At 39.0% G+C, this 24,187-nt stretch overlaps 1 protein-coding gene across 1 annotated transcript in view; it reads left to right on the top strand.

The window, feature by feature from the left end:
* Macrod2 (mono-ADP ribosylhydrolase 2) overlaps positions 1–24,187 on the top strand; it is a 1,849,434-nt gene that overhangs the window by 1,321,376 nt on the left and 503,871 nt on the right. The gene's annotated exons all lie outside the window — the stretch shown is intronic.

Raw genomic sequence — 24,187 nt, 5'->3', positions numbered from 1 at the left:
TTATAATAAGAGAGAGACAGTGAGAAAGGATGTGACCTTGGGTGGGTAGTGTAGATCTGGAAGGAATGTGTGTGTCGTGGGGAGACCTGTAATCAGAATATCTTGTATGAGGAACAAGGTACATATCTCATCCCCATTTCTACTCCTTCAGTAAGGTCTATAAAATATGCTGGGATATGGAGAGTGATAATCAAGAGAATTACTCATATAAATAAAGCAGTAGTACAGCTACAACAAGAAGCTGTACACTTCAGGGGTTTGTCTGTTCACCCATCAAAACAGCAAGAGAGTTACAGGCAGTGTACAGCCTTCTGCATTATTCCTTTCTCTGATTGTTCTGATTTTCTTCTTTAGATTGTCATTTAATTATTACAGTGAGTTTTGCTTCCATTTATGATTGTGAATTTAGCTTTCTCTTTGGGTAGGGGACAGAATATTTGGAAAAGGCTGAGTATGGAAAAGAGCCTGTGATTGTTTTCTATTGAGGACCAGCTTTATTATTCTACATATTTAAAGAAATAGTGTCATTTTCTAATTAATATAATTTCAACATTCCTTAACCAGATGTATTGTTAACCTTTAGTAGAAGTGAGGACCATACAGCCAAATATGTAGATCTCTTCCTGCCGCACAAATTTGAAATGTAGGTATACTATAACTTTAATGTAGATGATACTTGCCTCAAAGAAGGAAAAGAAAAACAAGAGACTAATATATCTAGCTTATAAACATCTCTTATCTTCACAGCAGTCTTCTGGGGCTAGAAAATGACCCTTTTCTAGCAACAAAAAATTAGATAAGATTTCTAAGAATCCCATGGAGTTGTCTCATTTCATGTCTCCCAGCTATCTCTCATGCCAGGGAAGGATGTGAGTTCTTTTGAAAACTCTTATTGTCCACATATGTCTATTTCACACAAAATATTCCTTAGGATGCTATCCTTTTTTGTGTCCTCCAAAAACCATAGCATATCTCATGATTAAAAGTTGCTAACACTGCAAGTATACTTGTTACTAACCTTCCTTTCTCCTGAATGATAACCTAAGAATAAAGAATATATGGACTGAAGAAATTTCATGCTTTTCACCTTGGCCTGTGGTACAAGTGCCCATGAACACTGAGGAGCTGATAATGAAGAGGAAGATATACTACCCATATGTACTGCTCATTGACAAATTATAGCAGCACATTGATCCCAATAAAGCCGTCTAGAGAACTTTCTGAAATGCGTTCTTAGTGTCTCCTACTGAATTCTCTAACGCAGTCTGTCTCCGAGTCTATTTTTTTCATTTTATTTTCATGTACATCTTGGGCATTGTAGAAAATTTAGGTCATTTTGCTTCAGTAACATGCTAGTTGTGACTACATTAAATATATCTTGTGCTGGTAACCTTTTAAGAACTTCTTGTTTTAATATATACTAAAGAGTGTCAGCAAGTTAATTTGGACACATCTCATTTTACTGAGTAAATAAATTATAAGTGACTATAGATAAAAGCTATGCAAACTGATTATTCAATTGTAATTTGATGTAAGATGTACTCTGCTTAACCAAACAAACTAGGCTAAAGATTTGTGAAAGAATTTTGCTTCCAATTCACTTGTCTTTTAGTTGCAGTGTTGTTTTGACATCTTGATTGTTTCAGTGAGTTATTCATTTCTTCATTCATTTGATAAATATTTATGGAAATCCACTAGGCACATTTCTACCTGGGACAAAGCACTAAAAGACAAACAAATAGTCCCTTTCTTTTGGTAGTCACATTCTGTGAAGAGAGAAGCAAATTAAGCAAATAAAGAAATAAAACAGTCCAAAGAGTTCTTTACAAGATCAAGCATCATAGCTACAGAATGGATTATAAGAAGATGTGGTTTTACTCTTCTGAGGCTATGACTTTGGTGGAAATTTTTTATAACAAGAGGGAGTAAGCTAAGCTCTACAGAGTGTCTGAGGTAAAACATTCCAGGAGGAAGAATCAAGAAGACAGAAACAGGCATAGATTGGGGCAGCATAGGGGTTGGCAGGGGAAGGGAGATGAGAGGGAGGGACTGGGTAGAGAAGGGGGAGGGTAAGCTCCTATCTAGATGTAAAGTGAATAAATAAGTGAATTAATAAAAGGAGAAGACAAAAGCAGAATGGGGCATGAGCTTACTGCTGACAAGAGGTAGGAAGGAAATGTGGTGACTGTTGATAGAAGAATGGTAAGAGGCAAATTTGGAGACTGGTAGAAGTTGAATAATAGGTACTGTGCTCAATAGGGAGACTTTCGACCATACTACTTGTTTACTATAGTGCACTAGAGTATAGTATAGTATAGTATAGTATAGTATAATGTAGTATAGTGTATACTTCACCAGTTAATATCTGTAGTATAATATACGTTATACGTTTGGGGTAAGGGAGTAACATGACTTCTTTAAATCTCTAAAAATTAATACTGCTGCTCTTTGGAAAATATCCTCTAGAAATATCTGAGAAAGATGGAGGGAACTCAGCTGAGGGACTTGCAGCAAATCCAAATAAAACATGAGGACTTTTGGAAGACTCTGATGGTATTAAAGGAAGGAGCAAGGAGGAGGTTTAAGATCTATTGTAAAGTAGAGGCTTTGAAGGTTGTTTTCGGTGAGTTAACTAGCTAATTCCACAGTTACAAACCATCCTCAAGTCTCAGCGTTATAAAACAGTGATGGCTCTATGACAGCTTTCTCATTGTATATATTGTTTGTCTTGAGTTATCAGAGGACATTGGATACATCAGGAACCCAGGCTGATGGAAATATTGTCTCATCATAGGGAATGCATAAACACAGGAATTCTGTATGTAACTTTTTTTCATATTTTTTTATCAAATAAAAGGCACCTTGTAACTAAGTTCCAGTAAATAAGAAAATGAAGTTCTTACATAAAATAGGGAAAGCTGAATATCAGCAAAAAACAGTGATATCTGTTATAAAGGTGAATCCAATATGGTGTCTGATGTGGAACTGGACATAGGTAGAGAATCAAGATTGACAACTGAATATTTGACTGATACACTCAGGTCAACTTTCTATGTATTTCCTGTGATGAAGAGAATTGCTACAAGGCATATTTATATGAAAATATATAGAAAATAGGAGTGACATGGCAGATAATCGAATATGGTCTGATTTCCAATATCTAACCAATTCTTCAATATAAAAGTCTGTTATTCATTCCTGTAGCTCAATATAAAATCAAAAAAGACAAGGTGAAACAATGATCATATCTTAGTGTGAGGTGAGTTGAAAGAAGTGCTCACACATCTTATGTAGAGGAAAAATGCCACCAAAATGAAACATAGTGTATAAAAAGTTAGCCTTAGCAGTTCGGGGCCAGGCCTTGGGGAGTTTTGGTAGGTGACTGCAATTACAGACTATACACACAAGGAGAAGCATGGCAGTCTTTATTCCTCTTCTCATTCAGATATTTCCCTACTATTACTTCATGATCACATTTCTATTATTAATATCATTGTCATCATCATCGGTTACCTAATTTGGCACTTACAGGTGGCCCCATTGTGATCCGTCTATCCGTCTATCTACTCACAAGTCATTCAGCTTTGAAAGAGGAAAGGCCAGTCTTGAGCTTGGTGGAAAAGGGTACCTGCACTGGGACTCTTGGTTGATCTAATCCCCTGAAAGTTTCCTGAAGGAAAAAAAAGGAAGAGTAATGATATGATGTGGTTCTCCCATTAGTGGTCATGTTTCCCTTCTCCAGATGACCTTATAATTCAGTGTCACCTTCTCTTGAGGTTCAGGCATCACACTATAAATGACTAGTGTTATGGGATTGGTAAGGTTTGTGGTTTGCCATTTACTAACCCTGTTTTTGAAGATTTAGGATGGATACTTTTCTTTTCTGAACACAGTAGTCAGTTGGATTCTATTTGATTTCACAGACCACGGCCATTGCCATGAAACATTACTTCCATACCCAGAGGGCCACAACTGGAGCCCTGTGATCTATGTTCTGTCCCCATCATGTACTAACTTAGTTTTCTCCACATCAGGATGGTGAGGGAATGGCTTTCATGACAGATTCAGGAGCTCAGTAAAACCTGCAGAAGGGATCCTGACTGAACAAATTGCACAATTGGGAGAGGAAGCAGCTCTTAAAAAGAGGAGTCTCAGAAGGAGTAGGAGAAGAAAAGAGTTGAACCCAAAAATATAGTCCGAGAACTGAAAACCAGAAAACTTAAAAAAAAAAAAAAACCAAAAGGAGTTTTTCACTGTTAAGAGCTGAGTTATTACTGTGAGATCAGTGAGAAGAGTTCTTTCAAAACCCAGAGCACAAAGAAATGGAAACATTGTTTGAAGCATTAGCATACAGAGTAAGAAGATGGGAGGCCACAGCAGAGATGGGTAGGGGTGTAGTTTATGTACTTGTGTCTTCAGCTAAAATAAAATTTTAAAGTTGCTAGTTTCAGAAAACTGAACAAAAAGGATTTTGTGTTGGCTACTGAAAGTGGACATCAGCTAGGATGATAATGTTTCTGTAAATACTCCATTTTTCTCAAGGAGTAGTTTTATTACACAGATAGGAAAGTAAAATAAATGAGTTTTCTGAAAATGAACAGTGGGAATATGGCCCATACTTCTAACTTGAGGTGTCTGGCATGGGGTATCATATACAGCTTCACACATTCCTCATTTTTCATGCAACTAAAAATATCATCTCATGTGAAATCATGATTTTTTCCACTCCAAGAATCTGAGACACCCCTATTCATATCTGGAAGTTAGCCTAAGAAACGTTTTTACAGTGCCTGCTCTATTGTTGGACACCAGGGACTCATATGGCATTTGGTTATTGATCTCTAGAGCAGCATACCTAGTTGTAATTTTTCCATAGAAAGCAGAACAGGATGTCTTTTCCTCTAAAAGCTGCAAAGGGCCTGATGTTATGAGATAGTTCCAATTTATTAGGGTCACATTCAATATTTCAAATTCCCTAAGGGAGCATGCATTTTATAGCATCCACTGGACTTGCTAACTCCTCAAGAAAGTCTTCCTAGGAGATAAGGCATGAACAATATAGTCTGAGATAGACCACTCACTTTGGGAGAAACTCATACATGGACATCTTGGAGTTCTAATCAGATCTCAGTTACACAGTGGAGGGAAACTGAACCTCCATCAATTATAAAGTAGCAGACAGGCAAATGCTTAGCAGTCTAGGAAGCTCTTGTTAACGCCATGGTCATGTGCAGTCTTCTGGCTAGGAGGCCTTACTTCACCTGAGGCCAACCATATGTTCATCTATGCTGACTGTGGGATATGGAGCCTTTCTTTAACTACTCCATGAAGATTTCTTTTGATGTTCTTCCTCATAATATTGCCTCTCCCGGAGCAAACCAAGCTCCTGTTCTGAAATGGAGTTACTGGAGGAATCCTTTGCTTTACTTAGCGGGTACCTAGCTGAAGCTGAAACTGAATGACACAGGAGACACTCCACTACTGTCTTTTCAAACTCAAAATTGGTTTTCCTCAGTGCTGGAGGAAGGTAGAAGCTTTGTTGCATTACCTACACATTTTGGATGCTCTGCCAGACACATATTTTTTAATTATGTATCTTATGCAAACAGATTGTTATTGAAAATGTTAAGTACCATCTCTATGTCAGTTCAATTGTTTGCTCTGTGCCTTCTGAGGGAAGTGCAACACCTGTGATGTTACTCTTTGTCACTGTAAGTAGCATACCTACAGATGCAGCTTGATGAACTATGATGCTATATAGAGACACAGTATCAGCCTGGGGCATATCTAGTCTCATTTTCTATCTGAGGGTTTAGACTTTACCCAAATTTATCTGTACTGTGGGGTCTCCAAGTGCCAGATAGAGACCAAAATTGGATTTGATTTTATCATCATGTCCTTTAGAAATAAAGATATTAGTCTCTCTTGTTCTCTCTCTCTCTCTCTCTCTCTCTCTCTCTCTTTCTCTGTGTGTGTGTGTGTGTGTATGTGTGTGTGTGTGATAAGCATTGTGTGTAAAGTATATGGAAGCCAGAGGAGAACATCAGGTGTCCTCTTCAATCATGCCCTACCTGGAATTTGTTGAGTGTGCTGGCTGACACTAGGAACTCTCCTATTTCTGTCTTGCTCATGGCTGACACTGGAGTTATGGGCATGTGCAGCAATACCTGCTTTTATACCTGACCACTGAGAACCCAAATTTATATCCTCATGATTACACATTAAAGGCACACTCACTAAATCAACTCCCAGCCCCAAAATCTTGGTTCTAATTACAAGGAAGTTGTGGGACTTCCCTGTGCCACCAAACATTCAAATACTAAACCAGAGTTTACTTGGGAGTTGAATAAGTTTCTCCACCTTGGGAAACAGAATTAGAAAAGTCTACTGAAGAAATTTCCTATCATTCTCCTGAACACTGCCACTACACATGCCATTCTCATGCTAATTTGACAAGGCAAAGGACACAATTTCCTCACTACAGATCACAAAGGAATGGTGACACTATAGCTTCTGTTGCCAAGGTTATTTTTTCCCATTCTTGGCAGAGGTCTTTGAACATATGCAGTGTTAAAAATTATTTGTCACTCTTGTTTTGGAATCACATGGCGGGGTTTGGGAGCAGGAGGGAAGGAAAGGAAGAGTAGGAACTGCCTTATGCTACTGACATGAAATGCCTTAGGATCATTGTGGTACTTAAAAGTGGAGTTTAAATATAATGGAAATGATGCTTAAATTGAAGATTGAAAATTATATCTTTCATACTATGCCCCAGCCCCTGGAGATAGTTGTTTACGAGGAACACAGTGTGCTTTCCTTCAGCTCTCGGCAACATGGCATGTGGCCAGTAGACAGAGGCCTTGAAGAACACATGACACCCTCAGAATTCCCTTCTGGCAATGACTTCATTTTAGTATCAATGCCAGCCTTAATGCTGAGGGGAATCTAAGGTTAGAATCTGTGTGTCTGGAACACTAAGTCCCATCTTCATATCCTGTGCAAGAATGGAGTTATGCTAATAAGAATCAGCAACCTCATATGCTCCTCTAAAATGGTACCCTTGGACTTGTTCAAGAGGATCTATGGGTGAAAGCCATGATGCTCATAAACTGTGACATAACTGAAGAAATTGATTCACAGGCTTTCAGACACACCATGCTGCATTTACTCTAGAATAACTCTGATGGCTTGTAAATTATAGGCTTCCCCATTCCTCCCTCCCTCATTACTTCCCTCCCTCCCTCCCTCTCTCCTTCCCTCCCTCCCCCTACCTCCCTCCTTCTGTCCCTCCCTCCCTCCCTCTACCTCCCTCCTTCTGTCTCTCCCTCCCTCACTTCCTTCCTCCCTCATTCCTCCTTCCTTCCATTTTCTTCTCTGTCACACACAATGTTTCTACTCTCAGAATATCTTTGCTGAAATTGTGAGAAATGCTACATTGCTTGTCAGAAGCCAATCTTGTTCTTTTGTATTAATATTCTTAATCATACTTGTAGAGTTAAAGCCAAGCCTCAAGAACCTTCTGTCTCTTGGCAAGATGGTTCAATATTTGGTGCTAACATATCCTACCCTGTGCTAGAGCTAACCAAATAGATGTTATGCCCACCCTCACACTACCTTACAATCTATGTAACTGGCATGTTTAACGTCTTTAAGCTGCTTTCATGCTCCATACTCATCTGTTCATAAAGACCCATATGTCCTAAGATAATATAATTTAGCAAGACCACTACCACTTAGCCTGCATGCCTCCATGGATGTCAATCAGAAACCTGAGAAATGGAAGTAAGGCTACACATATGCTTTCTCCCCACTGTTCTTATTTTATGAGAAATAGCTTCTTCAGCCTCATTGTTAGTTTTCATTCAAGAGGGGGCTATTTGGATGGCAAGGTCTAGGAATATTGTATTTATACAACAACTTATCATCCTTTGTATATTGGATCAGCTTGTAAAGGTCCACCCTTATGTATTATGTATGTACATCCTCCCCTCTTGGCCCACTTTAACATAGAGTGATCATCCCATCAGATTTGTACAAGGAGAAGTTTAGGACACTTTTGAGAGGACCTAAAAATATTATATTCAAAAGATGGGGATGTGTTTCAATATGCAAGAGAGAGTTCTGTAAGAAAGGCTCTAGAGAGAATTATAAGACATGTAGAATAGGAATATAAAAAGGTGTTTTAAAAGGAGGGAAATCAATGTATTTTATAATCTCTGCTACTTTGTCAGTTAGTTGGTTCTTGCTCTTCTTTTTGTTTTTATTCTTCTTTTTCTTGCTGTTATTGTTGTTGTTGCTTCTCCTCCTCCTCCTCCTCCTCTTCTTCTTCTTCTTCTTCTTCTTCTTCTTCTTCTTCTTCTTCTTGTCCTCCTCTTCCTCCTCCTCCTCCTCCTTCTTCCTTTTCTTCTTCCTCTCCTCCTCCTCCTCCTCCTCCTCCTCCTCCTCCTCCTCCTCCTCCTTTTCCTTCTTGGTCTCCTCCTTCTCCTTCCCCTTCTCCTCATTCTCCTCTTCCTCCTTTTGTTAATTTCATCTGGGAAGAAGGAGTCACAGTTGAAAAATTGCCTCTGTAACACTGGCCTGTAATCTAATCTATGGGGCCTTTTCTTAATTATTGATTTAAAAAGAACTCTTCCACTGCCCATGGTGGATGGTGCCATTCCTGAACCAGTGGTCCTGGGTTGTATAAGAAAGCAAACTGAACCTGCTATGGGAGCAATCCAGTAAGTAATGTTCCTCCTTAGTTTCTGGTTCAATTACTGTCTTTAGCTCTCACCCTCAGTGATGGACGCCTAAGCTCCTTAACATACACTATTGTACACTTATAAAAGCCTCTTTAAGGCATCCATTTCTATACCTGATTTTCTTAATGTAGTAGTTCAACTTCAAGGTAAAAGAAATTCTTATTTCATACCAAGATATGAACCTGCTTCTATGACTAGTGGTGATTTTTCTAGGGTTGCCTAGACAGCTGGACTTGGGCAATAACTGCAAAGAGGTTAGTTAGAATTGCTCTCTCAAATTTTTCTGCTGCTTGGAGTTAGGAAAAGAAGATAGTACGGAAGCTTAGAGGTGCAGGGCATAAAAGACACCAGCTGCCATGCTCCCTGCCACTTGGCAGGTGGCCTGCTTCGGGAAGATCATTTGCAGAGAATGTCACAGATTGTTGGATAGCTGGCAGAATCCTGGAGTCCATTCTGTTGGCTTGTGTAAAATAATCAAAATTGGGGTAAAATAAAGTATATCATAGCAAAATTGAAGGGTCAGCCATATTTTAGTTTTAACAAGTCAAGATAACATTCTTAGGGTACAGAACTCAGAATTGATTGATTGAAGAAGGATGAGAATCATTTGGAAGATCTTTTAAAGCACATGTTTTAAATGATTTAACCTCCATTATAGCACTTGTGCATCAACATAATTATTCTATAATTGTTGATGCATATTAATCATAAAATACCATGGGATTCCCTGTACTATTTTCCTATACAGTAATCCATTGATAATTTCTGTATCCTCTTGCCCTCTCCTCTGTTTCCTATATAACCTTCCTCTTCACTTCCTTCACTGTCTTTGACAGCCCTCTTCTAGTTTCATGTAGCCATTGATATTGGTGCAATAATCAAAATCCTTTGAGTGTTTACACCGAAAAAATTACTGAGTATCATTGTTCTAGACAGTAAAATGAGTAAGAATGCTTTTAAAAAATTCCATCTTTTGGTATGCATATTCCTCCAGGAGGAGAAGCTAAAAATAACAGTTAGTCTCTGCTGACTATGTCTTTCTCCTTCATGGATATAACCTCAAGGAAACATGATTTAGTGCAAGCTAAAACTAAACAGGAGACTGGAAGGATCATGAAATATGTGACATGGGGAATCTCTCCAATTAAATTTTAAAGTACAGATATTAAAGTCAAAGGAAGAAGCTCAAGTGACTTGCCTGCAAAATTTGCCTTTAAAGTCTACAAAATTGTGGGGCATATTGTAAACCTAGGATAACGTGCATGAGGCTATCAATATCAAAGACATACAACTGCTCTTTCTTTTTAAAAAGTGTTCATTAGTTCTTTGAGAGTTTCATACAATGTATTTTGATCAAATTCACCCCTCATTTTTCTAGAACTTTCTTCATTCCCTACACACCCAACTTTGTTTCCTTTAAACAAACACACAAAAATATCAAGACTAATTGTGTCCAAGTATTCTTGTGTGGCCTTTCACTGTAATATCATGAACTTCTCAGGGGATATTCTTTTCAGAGAAAACCACTTCTCCATGGGGACGGGATTGTACACCAAGTTCCCCTCTCCATACTAGGCTTTGGTTTGGTTTGGGATTGTACATGCTTTGTACATCTACTATGAGTTTCTATGTACAGCTGTTCTGCTGTGTCCAGAAGACATGTTCCATGTAGTCATCCACTGTCTCTGGCTCTTCTGCAGTGAGCCCAAGCCTTGAGAAGAAGAGGCTACTGTGTTGTTATGCTCCAAGATGGAATACGGCGGATCTCTGAAGTGGTATAGGTAGAAAAATTGTGATTTATTCATGCCTAGCATTGGTTATTCATATTCCAAGCAAGAGTTAAATGTGTAGATTAGAATAAACTGGACTGTGAAAAAAAGGATTCTAATTGTACTATCTGATTCTCTTTAACAGTGTTAGACAATCATCTACATTATTTCTGAACTCATTATCTGTAAAAATACGAAGGGTGGAACATGCCTTTTCCAGTTCAAGATTAGTGCCACTGATATATGTCTTCAGTAGCAAGACCACTGATACAGCCATAGGTATATTGCCCATGTAATCATAGCACAATCTAACCATGAATCTTTGATCTCTTTGACTTTCCAAGCATCTCAGGTGACAAGAAACATTAAGCAACATTTGCACATCATGGCTCTGTATCTCAAAGATGGCCACTGACTCAAAAATATGGCTGTGTCTTTAGAGTGAGCACCAACAACCTTGACCTATTTAGTGTAGGGGGAGAGAATACTATGTTGATTTTCTGTAATTGATCTGGATTACATGGCAGTTTGAAAATAGCTAACTTTTAAAGCTCCTCATGAAATTAAATGTGCTGATTTTCCAAATGATGTGATATTTTTATAAATAGATCATAAAGCTCCGAGCATGCAGTTGGTTCTACATTTGACACTGAGATAAAAGCTGTGCTAGGAGGTCCTAGTGAAGGACACACTATATACCTTTTCTAAAAGCCAGAAGCATATACCTTTCCCACTTTTTAGTGCAGTGGGAAAAGGCCTCTTTCCCTTGCCATGGGCACTTTCTTGATTGAAATGAAAAACTTAAACTCATCATTGTTATCTACTTCATCCCAGAGACGAACAATAAAGAACTTTCCCATCAATGTAGAATCAAATGATTTACTCTTAGTGTCAAGGATCTAACCCAGGACTTTGCTTCAGAGAGAATCTACACTAAAGCTTGAACTGTCTAGACTTTCTTCTTTCAGGTCAGAGCAAAGATGTGACTCCATGACTCCTGACTTCTTTTGCTTTCTATACTATGAAATTCAGATATGTCTGTCAAGGTACTTGCATCTTCAATGCCTTGACTCAATATACTGGAACAAATTTTACAACAGTATGGATCTGTAAATGTGAGATATTGAAGGTTGACGTAGTGAGTCCAGGGACAGAAGGGCTTGTTCAGTAATATCTTCCATGTCAGTCAGATTACATTGTGTTTGTTTCAATCCATGAACTCATCGGAAGCCCACAGCAAACTCTTCAGTCTGTTTGTGATGCAATCATTCATTATTAGTAAGCGGATAATAGGAGACATGAGATCTACAGTTTTGAAAACAAGATTTTAAAATCTGGTCAAAAGGAAGTGTTCACATCTGTGGTCTCAGATTTGAGGACTCAGGAGGAAGAGGAAGAGGGAGAAATTGAATAATTAGAATCTGATAATGGTATTAAATGTGGTTTTGTAGAAGGGGCACCAGCTGTGTGGCATGTCAGCTACTGAGAACCTCAGCATCTGATGCCTACTGCTGGAGAGGTTGTGCGTACATGCAATCCCCATTGGACACACTCTTCTTAAAGAGACAGAGATAACTGGCTAACTTAATTAACATAGTTTGTAGTTCACTTTCAGTTCCACAGTAACCTATATGCCTATAAAACAACACATATAAATCGTCTTTCTTATAGCCGATCCAAATTATTATGTGGTGTTGCCTAGCTTTAAGAAGCATCAGTGTGGTGCTAGTACATAAAGAAGTTATTTCTTTTACATCCTACAAACTGTTGGACAAAAACTTGATCTGTCAGGTTGCTTTAAGAGGCTTACAGAAGCCTGCAGCAGTGTCTCCTAAAGCCGAGGGACTTATTGGGAGATAGTGTGTCACTTTCCCAGAAAGTTCTCTCTGAAAGGATTTTAAAGAAAACACTAAATGGTCACTTTATGTGCTGACTTAGAACCCGATTACGGCATACGAATAACTCAGATGCTTTTATTTTGTAATAAATATTGACTGTTTCTGGCTAGAAGATTGCTCCTAGTCGCTCTGCTTTTCCTGCCCTGTAGCAGGTTAAGCACTAAAGTACTCTCCATTAATATCCAGAGAGCTCAGCTCCTCAGTGGGTCACTGGCCCGAGAATGAGTAGATTCTGATAGAGATGCTACATACAACCCTCTGGACCTCTTTCTTCTTTACAAAATAAGATGAAAGACACCTACAGGAAGTGATTATAAATCAAATAGGTGTTCATACCCAACATCTATTGCATCAACAATTGTAGGAGAATAGCTTCATGTATTTAAAAAGAAAACAAATTGTCTAGCTCCTAGTTGAGAGAGATTAAATCAGTTAATTTCAAGAATTTTTCCAGGTGGAATGTGTGAGGGTGGAGGATTCCTATTCATTCTCCTCAGTGTGGGAACTTTGAAAGAACAGATGCCTCTGGAAAGGCATATGATAAGCCTTAGAACCTGAAAGCAGATGCCTGGGACTAAGGGTACAGCCTTTACAGCAGAGGGTCTGATACCTTTTCTTTACTAATGTGTGATTACTTTTTCCATCCCATAATGCCTTTGGCATGCTTTGGTATGAGAGTACATTAGATATCTATGAAAAATGCATACTCTCAGCTCACATTAACTATCCATGAGAGTTGCTAGAATGCTTTCTGTCACACTCTATATATGGATTAGAGGCCTCTTCCCCTCTTCCATAAAGCATTTTTGTATGTTTTTAATACCCTGCTAATAAGCACCATCTCTGCATATGTTCTTAGATGTCTCTTTGCAAGAGCTGCATTTAATAACTTAGCAGAAGTTACCAGCATGCACAGTGAGGAATCATCTTTAAGTCATCACAGTAGGCAGCTTTTAAAATAAAGTCCATGAGTCTGCCTCTTGGATCTTGTATGTTTATATTGTTCCCAAGAATAAAGCACTCACTCAAATGCAGCAAATTAATTCCCCTACCCCAGATGTGAAGGTACCTTTGGTAACAAGATAATTTTCTAGCTCTGCATTGTCCTACACTAGAGCTTGTTTATGTCACCCACCTGTTGATCAGGCCCTGACAGTGAAGCTATATGTCACACAGCATTTCCAGAATTCTCTGCCACTGATTCAGTTACATTCCTTTAAGATCTTTGACAAGGAAACTGTGTGTTGAAATTCATTGTAGAAAACACTACTGATGGCAGGATATTCTGCTGTTCCAAGTTGTGCTCTGAAAACAATTAGACTCTGATGGGTGTGTGTTTGACAGTCCAAATTGAGCTACAAATGACCTGGGTGTGCCTCAGCTCAGCTCGGGGCAGCTTAGGAATGCATTAGGCCAAGTAATCATCTTATATGTTTTCCCCTTGGGTTCAGTGACATCGACGAAGTTCATTTATCCAAGGAGTTTTTCTCTCTGGAAATTTAAACTCAAGGGAAATAGGATCCACATGTTCTTGATTCATTCACCACCACCCCCCTCCAGACTCATCAAAATGTTCTTTCCTTTCTAAGTTATTAGATGTCTTCTGAGGATTTCAACTGATATTTTTTTGTAAATTCTTTTAAGCCTTTTTGTCTGGAGGCAGGAAATGGCCATTTGCCAGTGGTAAGCAAAGCCCCCCAGATAGTCACGTTCTGGTAAGGAGGGGTGAGGAAAGGGAAATGAATTTCCTATGCGTTAAATACAGTGGGTATAAGGGTTCTTCAGAGGGTGGGGATGATGTATCCTCCAAAGTGTCTATTTATTATGTACAATTAAAGAATTGTTATGAGACTCTTGCTGCAGGAGCAAGATTTAAATATCCCTCCACTGCACACCACTGTGCTTGCTGGGAAACTCCTAGATGCTGTTGGCTTAACTGTGGCTCAGAGTCTTTAAATTAAAACCATGTGAAACATAAAGCCTCTTCCATGTGCATAGTAGTGTGTGTGTGTGTGTGTGTGTGTGTGTGTGTGTGTGTTGTGCACATGAATGTGCATGTATGCACTTGAGTGAGACAGAGATTCAATCCAAACTCCATGCAATGCAATTTTCATGTTTTTCTGTATTAACTCAAAATACAGAATAATGTGGCCTCATGTTCCACTGAATGTATCATATAGTTTTGCTCAACTTATAAAAGGCAAGGACAAGCATTTTGAAAACAAATCAATTTGAACTTAGTATTTTATGAATGAAAAACATATTTAAAAACAAGCCATAGATATTGAGGTTCTGATTTTTTTCTTTTTCCAACACCTCATTTTGTTCATTTACTTGTGACAATACCTCCATGTGATAAACACTGTAATTGTTCATACAAACAAGGTCACTGAAATATAAAAGAAATAAGCAAAATACCAAAAGTCATAACAAAGATATGATAGCTCAGATTTTAACTCAGAAATCCTGGCTTATAACTATGAGCCTCAAAACCTCCACTTCTCCCACAGTAGGAAAATAGACTACTGTTTTACAGGTCTTCATCAACTTACATAAAGCTCACCACAATTGGGTTTCATCTGTCATCATGTCAAGGGGACCCTTGTGATATTCCTTAAGACACACACACACACACACACACACTAGCTTCTTTCCTGATTACAAAATGCTTGGTCTATGGCTTGCTCAACTCTTGTTCTCTTGTAAACAGTACACAAAGACACTTAGGGCAAGTTGGATAGAGAAGTTAGCAAATAGACCTTCTATTGACAAATCTGCTGGTCTCACACTATACTGTGTCATGATGGAACTAGGATCAAAGCCGAAAAGCCATCAGCACCCCAGAATTTTAGAGCCAGAGATACTGACATTAACCCAATCATTAGTCACATCTGATAAAAATTTTAATACACCTGGATAATTTCTAAATCTCCCTGGAAGTGACAGGCTTTAATATTGCAATTTATTATGCATTACTCAGCCCTTCCATTCTTTAGAGAACATGCTACTCATGATGACACTTATAGTTACTTTTAATAAAATATTGTATTTTTAGTCACTTTTTCTTTCATTCCTTCATAAAGTCTTCATAAAACTAATTTTAAAAATGTCACCACCACATTTTGTGGTTGTAAGTTTATATTTACAAGTGTTTGTTACACATGGAAAAAAAAAGCCTATCTATTCACACCTTACAAGGGCACTAATGACAAAGAAATAATATCACCAAAGTCCAACTTGGGAAACAAGTAAAGTATTGGACTTACTGGAGAGGAGGTAACTGAAAACCAGCTCAGTTATTTTGAAGATCCACTGCATTGTAGAGGACAACTTTATGGAAGCTGTTTAAGGGAGTATTCTTTTCAGTCAGTCTCTCTCTTTCTGTATATTCTAGAACTTCTGAAGACTAGTTGTAGCTGGGGAGGGCAGGAGGAACAACATCTATAATCCTAGGTGAAAAGTAAATGATCCCACTGTCTTTTCTCCTACCGTGGCTTGTCTATAGCTCCATGATCATTGCACAGACCTAGCGACTTCTGCACTCGTTTGCTCGCAGTTTCATTGCTAGCAAGCAAATATAAAATCTACTCCTAAATGTCAGTAAGAAAGGTGTTGTTTCTGGAGGACTATAGAACCATACTACAAAGATCTGATACATAGATGTGACAGCCCTATATGGATGTGAGAATTGGTGTTTTACTCTGTTTGGGCAGTGTTGGAATATATCTTACGCAAAGTAGCACATTGATCTTATACAGACATTTGGGGTTTTGTTAGATAGATGAGGACCAGCAGATAGTTTAGAAAAGGAGCTGATGCATAGTTATGTTTCTGTAGTTAGCTTAATTAGGAGAAAGGGCCTTGACCATGATTGGCCCTTGAAGTGGGAAAGCCTAAAAAGGCAATAATTCTTTATATCAAAGACAACATGAATCAAAGACACCCTTAATCTAAAGATGATCTGCCCTTTCAAACCTGGAGAACAGCCTCATTTAAATGATTTCTTTAACTGAGAGGAAAAGACTCAATCATCATGACAAGATGATGGTAGGAGGGGCAAAGAATAAAACCTTCAGAGAAATCTATGGAACAAAGAGGATATCTGGCTTTTGTTGGTTTGCAGGGGGTGTGTGGAAATTTCATATCACACAGTTACTCAGAAAGAGTCTACTTGACAAGGAACATGAAAGAGCCAGGTATCACAAAGTAACTGTTAACTGAATACTGTTGGAGCTGTCAGGCCACAGCATAGAAGGCCTTAACTCTGCCCCAGAGGAGAAGAAGGAGGAGGAGGAGGAGGAGGAGGAGGAGGAGGAGGAGGAGGAGGAGACGAGAAAGAGAGAAGGAGATAGAGATAGATGATAGATAGATAGATAGATAGATAGATAGATAGATAGATAGATAGATAGATAGACAGATAGATAGATATGGGTCTGGGGGTGGGTAGAGATAGGCAGACATACTACATTGGTTTATGGTATGATTTTTGGTCTGTGGGATCTGATCTCCCAGAATGACCAACATTCTAAGGGGACTAAGGACACAAAATAGATTCTGATCTACACCAGGAATACTTCACATTGAGTCAAGCCATGACAACTGTTCCTATTCCAGACCCTTGTGAAGCGTTCTAGCTCTATGACTCCTGAGATGAGAGAATTCCAGTCCTTGCTTCCTCTATACACAAATGCAGTGGGTTGTGATTAAGTAGCCTTGGAGAGTTTTATTCTGGACAGTTCACTCCAGATCAAACCTATTGTGTTACCCTTTCTGTACCGGGCTTAGTGTGTGTGTGTGTGTGTGTGTGTTTATGTGTTCACAAGTGTGCATGCATACTTGCACATTAGCATACATATGGGCACATGTTCCTGATGGTACACATGTATGAAGGTGCAAATGGAAGCCAGTTTTCACTCCTCTGGAGACATCTATTTTGTTTTTAACAAACATGGTCTCTTATTTGGCTCAGAGCTCATTGATTAGGCTTGGATGGGTGGGATGTGAGCCACCCTCTGCCTTCCAAGCACAAAGATCACAACCACCACACCAGGAATTTTCTTTCTTTTTTCTATTTTTTTTAACGTAAGTTCTGGAGATCAAACTCACTTTTCATGTTTGCATGGTGAGCTGGCTTCTATTTTTATTGAAATGTTTATATGCCATTCTAAAATCAAGATGACCATTATCTTTAAGTAAAATTGTTTCAACCAATGTGCCTGCCATACTCTCCAGTTTCAATTTCTTCTGCCCTCGCCTCTATCCCCACTCCCTTTTCTTAATTTTATTCACCCAGAAATCTCATTCCATTTCCATTTCATATATTATTCTTAATGTTGTGTATTTCTATACATAAATGTCTTTCAGAAAATGCTGATAATTTCAAATACTGCTTCCAAGGACTTTCCAGTTTACGTTTATTTATTTGCCAAGTGATCTTTGAGTTCCTAGTTGTCTCAAGCATATGATGTTTATACAAAACAAGCTGATCCATAATATTTGTCATAAGGAAATTTATGAGCAGATTATGGAAGCAACACAGATAACTGTCAGGCAACAATATAGGGCGAGCTTTGCAGAGGGTGCCTTCTGTGCTTGGGTAAAGCTGGTGGAATTAGTTTAATAACTAGCAGAAGAAAGAGTGAAGGAAGACATTCAGTACTTCCTAATTTAAATAGAAGAGTAAAACAAAACCTGCAATTCCTCATTGGGCTTCCATTCCATGAAGATTGAACCAAATGTCTGCCCTACATCATGATGTCTTGATCCATATTGTATGGATTCAGGAGTCTCAGAGAGTCCCAGAACCTCACAGAAAATTTATTATCCTTTTTAACAACCTCTAGTTGAAGCTTTGTTCTCTCATTGTGATGTTTGTCATGAAGCAGTGCCGGCAATTCCTGTGACTTTATCATCACTATATATCATTATCACAGGTATTTCCTATTTGACATTTGTTACAAAGCCTCAAGTCATCACTTATGTTCATGGTGTCTTCAAAATGTGGTAGGTACAACAGTAGAGTCCATGTTAGTGTGATCCTAAGACACACACATATTTCCACAGTGTGTGTTGCTCCCTTATACTTGTGGGAAATTGTTTCTTTTATCTTTTTTGTTTTGTATTTTAGTGAAGTTACGAACTCAATTCTGAGACACTCAAGATCTGCTGAACAGCGGAGGGGTTAACGCAGCCCAGAGAAAGCTGCTGTGGCCCATTATACAATGTTCTCACATGCTCTTTGCCCTCTGGCCTCACTGGTGGACGTGAATCTATCCAGCATCTTTGCTTATTTCTGCATAAGACACTTGCTAAAAGCTGTGTGCTAGGCTAGTTTCTAACAAGAAATTCTCACCCTCAATGATACCTCTTTGAAGAGATTATTCCCTAAATACCAATACAAACTACCTGCCCTCTATTTTCTATTAACCACTTCCTGGTCTATACCTGGAGTAACATTAATCTATACTTGAAATGAGTGTTTTTATTGTTTCCATGACTGACTCCCTACCAGAATGTTGTCTATATCAAAGAAATAACTAAACTGTTTGATTCTTTCTCATATCCCCGGAGCACTGGGCCATGCCTGGAAGGTAGAAGGTGTTTAATAAATGCTTAGTGAGTCAAACATGACTCATGAGTAGTTGCAGAGATAACGAAGAGGGGCATGTATGATAGAAGATGGGGAGGCAAAATAAACAGGGGAGGCAAACAGTGCAACCTTGAGAATATGCAAAGAAAAACTTTGAAGACCAAGCCTCTCGGCCTTCTTGCCAGCCATCAAGAGTAACACAGGTATGGATGCCCATCTTGGATAAGATGAGATTATATACACTATAGGATTCATTGGCTTTAACTGAAAAACCTGCATTCTGCCCATAGAGACACCATCGCCACACATTTCTGCCAACTTCATCAAGTAAAGTTAGACACTCTTTGTATAATAAGGAGGTACAATCCATCAAAAGTCTGGGAATTATTACAGCTGGTAGCAAATATTCTCCTCCTCGGTACCCACAACAGAGCTAGATTCCTGTGAGAACTGTGGCACACAATTTTTGAGATGTGCAAAAAGCATGCTTTATGAGAAAAGAAAAAGGTAACGGGTTCATTGCTGCCAGAATACGGTGTCTTGACACACAGTTTGAGATGTCTGAGTCTGGCATTTAATAGCTGAGATGATAGTGGCCAAATACTTCTCAGGGTCAAATTCATGTAGAGTTCCCGAAAAGGTGAGAAACGGCTAGGTTCTGTAATGACAAAGCTGATGAGAGGATTGATGACACGGTGGTGGCAACAGGACAAGCTTCCAAAATAGCTTACGAGTGATTTATCCCTGTGACAGCAGAGGCGATTGACAATAGCAGAAGGCTAATTAAATACCAACCACTGGGAAAATGCTACAATTTTTTCTTGCCTCTGTGTTAGGAATTTTATTCTTTTAAGCAGAAGCTGGATAGTTTTCTATAAGAGCTTCTTTTCAGACTTAAATTTTGTAAGCCCTCATTCCTTTTTTATTTTAAATAATCTTTCCTCTCCCTAATACTACCATGATTTGAAACTAAAACGGAAAAGATCAAATAAGAAATTGAGGGAAGGGTATGGCAGGTAAGAGAAGTATGAAGACGGAGAGAGGGCCTTCAAAACTTGCCAGTAAGTTTGTATAGGAAAGTCTCAGGATGGGCAGATAGATGGCTTTGCTAGTGATGTGTATACCATGTAGTCATGAGGGCTTACTGAGTTCTGTCCCCAGTACTCATATAAAAAGTTGTACAAAGCAGTGTGCCTATAAGGCCAGTGCTGAGAAGACAGAGAGAGGCAGGTCCTCAGGCCATGCTGGCCAACCAATTTGGTAAGCTCTGAGTTCAGTAAGAGATGTTTTCCCTAAGACCAAGGTGGAAAGTGTTTGTGGACAACACCCAACATGTTCTAACACACAATAATTGGTTTTGTAGTCTATAGTTATAGAGAATGATGACTTCCACCCACTATGAGCTTGTTGCAAAATTGGAATTTTACTAAATGTCTCAAATTTAATGAGTTTGTGTTTTTTTAGTATGTACCAATCATTGTGCTAAGTATGAACCATTATGAGGTAGGAATGCTTTCTGGTTTTGTATTACGATGGTCCTTTGACAGTTTCACACCTTTATATAATGTGTATTAGTTACTCTTTCCCTGACCCCTTCTCCCATCTCCCTCCCACACTTACCAACCCTTTTCCCTTCCTAAGTCTTTTCCAGACTTGTGGCTTTGGGGTTTGCTGTGCCACTCACTCATTTTTCTTAACCAAGACCAGCCATCTGTGATTAGAACTATCCACTAAAGGAATTGTCAGGTCACTGGTGAGTACACCACCATAAACACTGAATTCCTTCTTCAGTGAAGGGTAGAGATCTCTAAGGCCCGCCTCTATCCTTCTCTGGCTCTTTATGGGGCCATTCTTACATAAATGCAGTGAAGTCATCAGTTGATGGTTCATGTTAGCAATAGTTACATCATTCTCAGAGACTGACATCTTGTAGTCCTTCTCCCTGTTTTCCACCTCATAAACTCTTCTCATCTCCTTTTCTGTGGTGTTGTCTGAGCCTTGGGAAGAATGTTGGAGAGGTCTTGTTTAGAGCTGAGCAATCAGCTGTTCCATATTCTCAGCACCCTGTACTACTGTCCACCTATGCTGTCTTCAGTTTACAGGAAAGAAAGCCTTCTCCACTTAAGGCTGAGAGAATAAGATAAATTCTTCTTTGAATTATTCTGTATCATTCTCACAAGTGTAAGAATTTTTATAAAACAATTTGTAAAGAAGCCTTTCATGTGAAAATGGTGTTTCAAAATTATATTTTGCAAGGAGTTACAACAGTGTGAAAAATAAAAGGAAATGTACACAAGGAGAGATAATATAAGGAAAGCCTGTTACGCAGCCATGGGCTCTTCAGTACAGCTATAGAAACAAGTGAATTTCCAAGTGACCTCTAATTGTAACACAGTGAAACCTAACTGGGAAGGAGGAAGCCTTGTGTCTGTCTTTCTGGCTTCTCCTGGTTTGGAGAGGCATTTTTGGAGGCATGGGTTAAGGAAGAGTGCTATAGAAGGGAAATTGATCCTTGGACTAGCTCCATGGTTAAGACACCCATGCCCAGAGTTCACCTACACTTGCTTTGGAGGCAGAGTTGAGGTGTCTGTTCTGGGGTGAACCTGAAAAAAACACTTCACTTGCAATGAATGGCAGGAAAAAATAGAAAATTTGAATAGTAAACTTATTGGTGAATTTCAGTAGTACATTTGCTTTAAGCAGCTTATTGGGCAAGTGATCTATTTTGTCAGTCAATGTAGATTCTTGGTGTGGTAATGAAGGTCTTATGTATAAAACCCAAATCCTTTGTGGGCCTCAGGAAAAGAGCCAATTTTAGAAATTTATGAAGTGTTCATATTCAGTTTGGCCTGGAGCCCTTCTCTAATACACTGGAACCTGACATTTTGGAGTATGGATTACCGTGTGGGGAAGTGGAACTTAGTAACGCGCCAGCCATGAGATCTGGGTATCCGTCCCCTTTCATTCTCCTTTGGCTGATGACAGCAGTGATGATGCCTAGCATGACCCTGGAAGCTGAGGCCCGTTAACACATGTGTCATCCCTAAGATCTAAGTTGTGCTTCAAGGCTGCAGATGCCCCTGTTCTAACATCCAGAGCTGCCATGGCAGATGGCCTGTGTGAGGTGAGAAAAGTGCTGAGGGAGGAACTGAAAGGCTCCGTGGTGCCTAAGGCTTTGCAAGTCTCTCTGTCATAGTACTTAGAGTCATAGACACTTGCCAAAGTTGGTCCTAAAATGACTAAACTCATGTCTTTGAAAGGGCATCTCAAGATTTAGATAGTCTCTGGTTGATTTTCTGCATTTCACTTTCTTTGGCATAGCCCCCCAGCCTGCATCCCCCCCAGGCCATATATCCACAGCATCCTCCCATGCCTTCCCCCATCAGCTTTGGTGATGGTGTTTGAAGACTTTGCCATGGTCCAAACATAGATCTCACTAGAATCTTTCCTGCCAGAGGCTCAGTCTGCACTGCCAGCCAGACTTCTACTTTTTTTTTTCTCATCTGACACATTTAATGGCAGGTGGGTGGTGAAGCCACAGGGAGGGGACACAGGAACAAATATATAATTAGACATGTTTCCTGGCCATGTGCTTCTCAGAGAGGCCTTTGGATTTTCTCCTGGGTGACTTGTCCTAATTGTGTCACAGCTTCCCACAACAGAGAACAGGGCTGCATTTGATCCATGAACTTGAAGCCCGAGGTGAGGAACTGTGCATCTAGTGGAGCAATTATAAGTATAATTAAGAGTGGGCTGATTTTCCTTTCAGTTTGCCTTCCCGTTGCTCTACGAGCATGACAGGGATTTTCATTAATAATAAAGACATTCTGCAGATGTAGAGTTAGGGACTGGTTGACTGTAGTTAATTGGCATATTATTGTATTCCTATGAATTCAGTCTGAGACTGCTGTGCATAGATTTAAAGCTGCTGAGAAGAAATAAAATATACATCCCCTTGTAAAGAAGTTGCTTTAAGCTTGCAGTTTTTTTTTCTGTTTGTGACTGCAAAGTTGGATAAGTGTTAACTTGAGCATGTTTATGTTGAAAATGCTGGTGTAATGGGCATGAGGAGTTTCTAGTAGATATCTGAAAACTACCTCTGGAGCTAGGGGACAGAAACTATAAAAACGAAAGTGACATTATGACACAAATTCACTTTCTGCCACCTCCTGGGTAGTCCACCCACTTCATTATACATCCATAAAACCCAAAATTATTGATAAAACCCAGCATTATACATAATGAGGATATGTTAATTACAGCATTTTAAAGAAACAAATGCAGCTCAAAATAAACAGCATTCTTATTTTACAAGCAGCAATAACAATTATTAAATGAGGCCATTTGCTGGAGCATTGTTTACACTGAATTTTAAGTGAACATTGATGAAGCCAAGTTGATTCTTCTGCAGTTCTTCACTGTGGCTTTATTGGTCAAAGGTTTGGGAAACTGACTCTTTTGAGGGAAACAGAATACCAAGATGGGCCCAAAAGTACTTGGCAATTTGACCAAGATCTCTGAATATTGATTTACTTATCATTCAGGTATATTTGAAGAGTATTATTTACAAGTTTTCTGAACATATTCTGGGCAATGTTAAGAGTTGGATAAAGGACACAGGATACCTGGATGCACAGTATAAGTAAAGAAATAGGTACCAACTCTGAGTTAAATGACCCTCAGAATGTATGCCTGCCTCTAAGATGTTGTATCCCACATGTTCCTCTTCCATTTCTCTAGCCTCAACACTGATTTAAAAATACAGCCCTGTCACAATATCTGGTTCCTTTGGATGCTAAAATAATCAATTTCTGCCATTGATCCTGTCTAAATAATAGACATCTTTTATGGACTATTTAAGGGGAAGTGTCTAGTCTTACTGCAACTCGATATTTCATAGTCGGTTGATATACATGGGAGACCTGCCATTTTCTGAAGAGAAGTAGAAGAGGCATGGATGAGAGTAGGGAAGAGAGGAGAAAAGGAAGAAGGAGAAACTGTGGGATGGAATGAAAGAAAAAACAAGGGAAGGAGGAAGGAAATGGTTTTGTAAGAAGGAAAGAAAGAAAGAAAGAAAGAAAGAAAGAAAGAGAGAGAAGAAAGAAAGAGAGAGAAAGAGAGAAAGAGAGAAAGAGAGAAAGAGAGAAAGAAAGAAAGAAAGAAAGAAAGAAAGAAAGAAAGAAAGAAAGA

The sequence above is a fragment of the Grammomys surdaster genome, unplaced genomic scaffold (genome assembly GCF_004785775.1).
Source record: "Grammomys surdaster isolate TR1022 unplaced genomic scaffold, NIH_TR_1.0 129, whole genome shotgun sequence".
Classification (NCBI taxonomy): Eukaryota; Metazoa; Chordata; class Mammalia; order Rodentia; family Muridae; genus Grammomys; species Grammomys surdaster.
The sequence above is the reverse complement of the archived record's forward strand: the minus strand, read 5'-3'. Positions and strand labels throughout refer to the sequence as shown.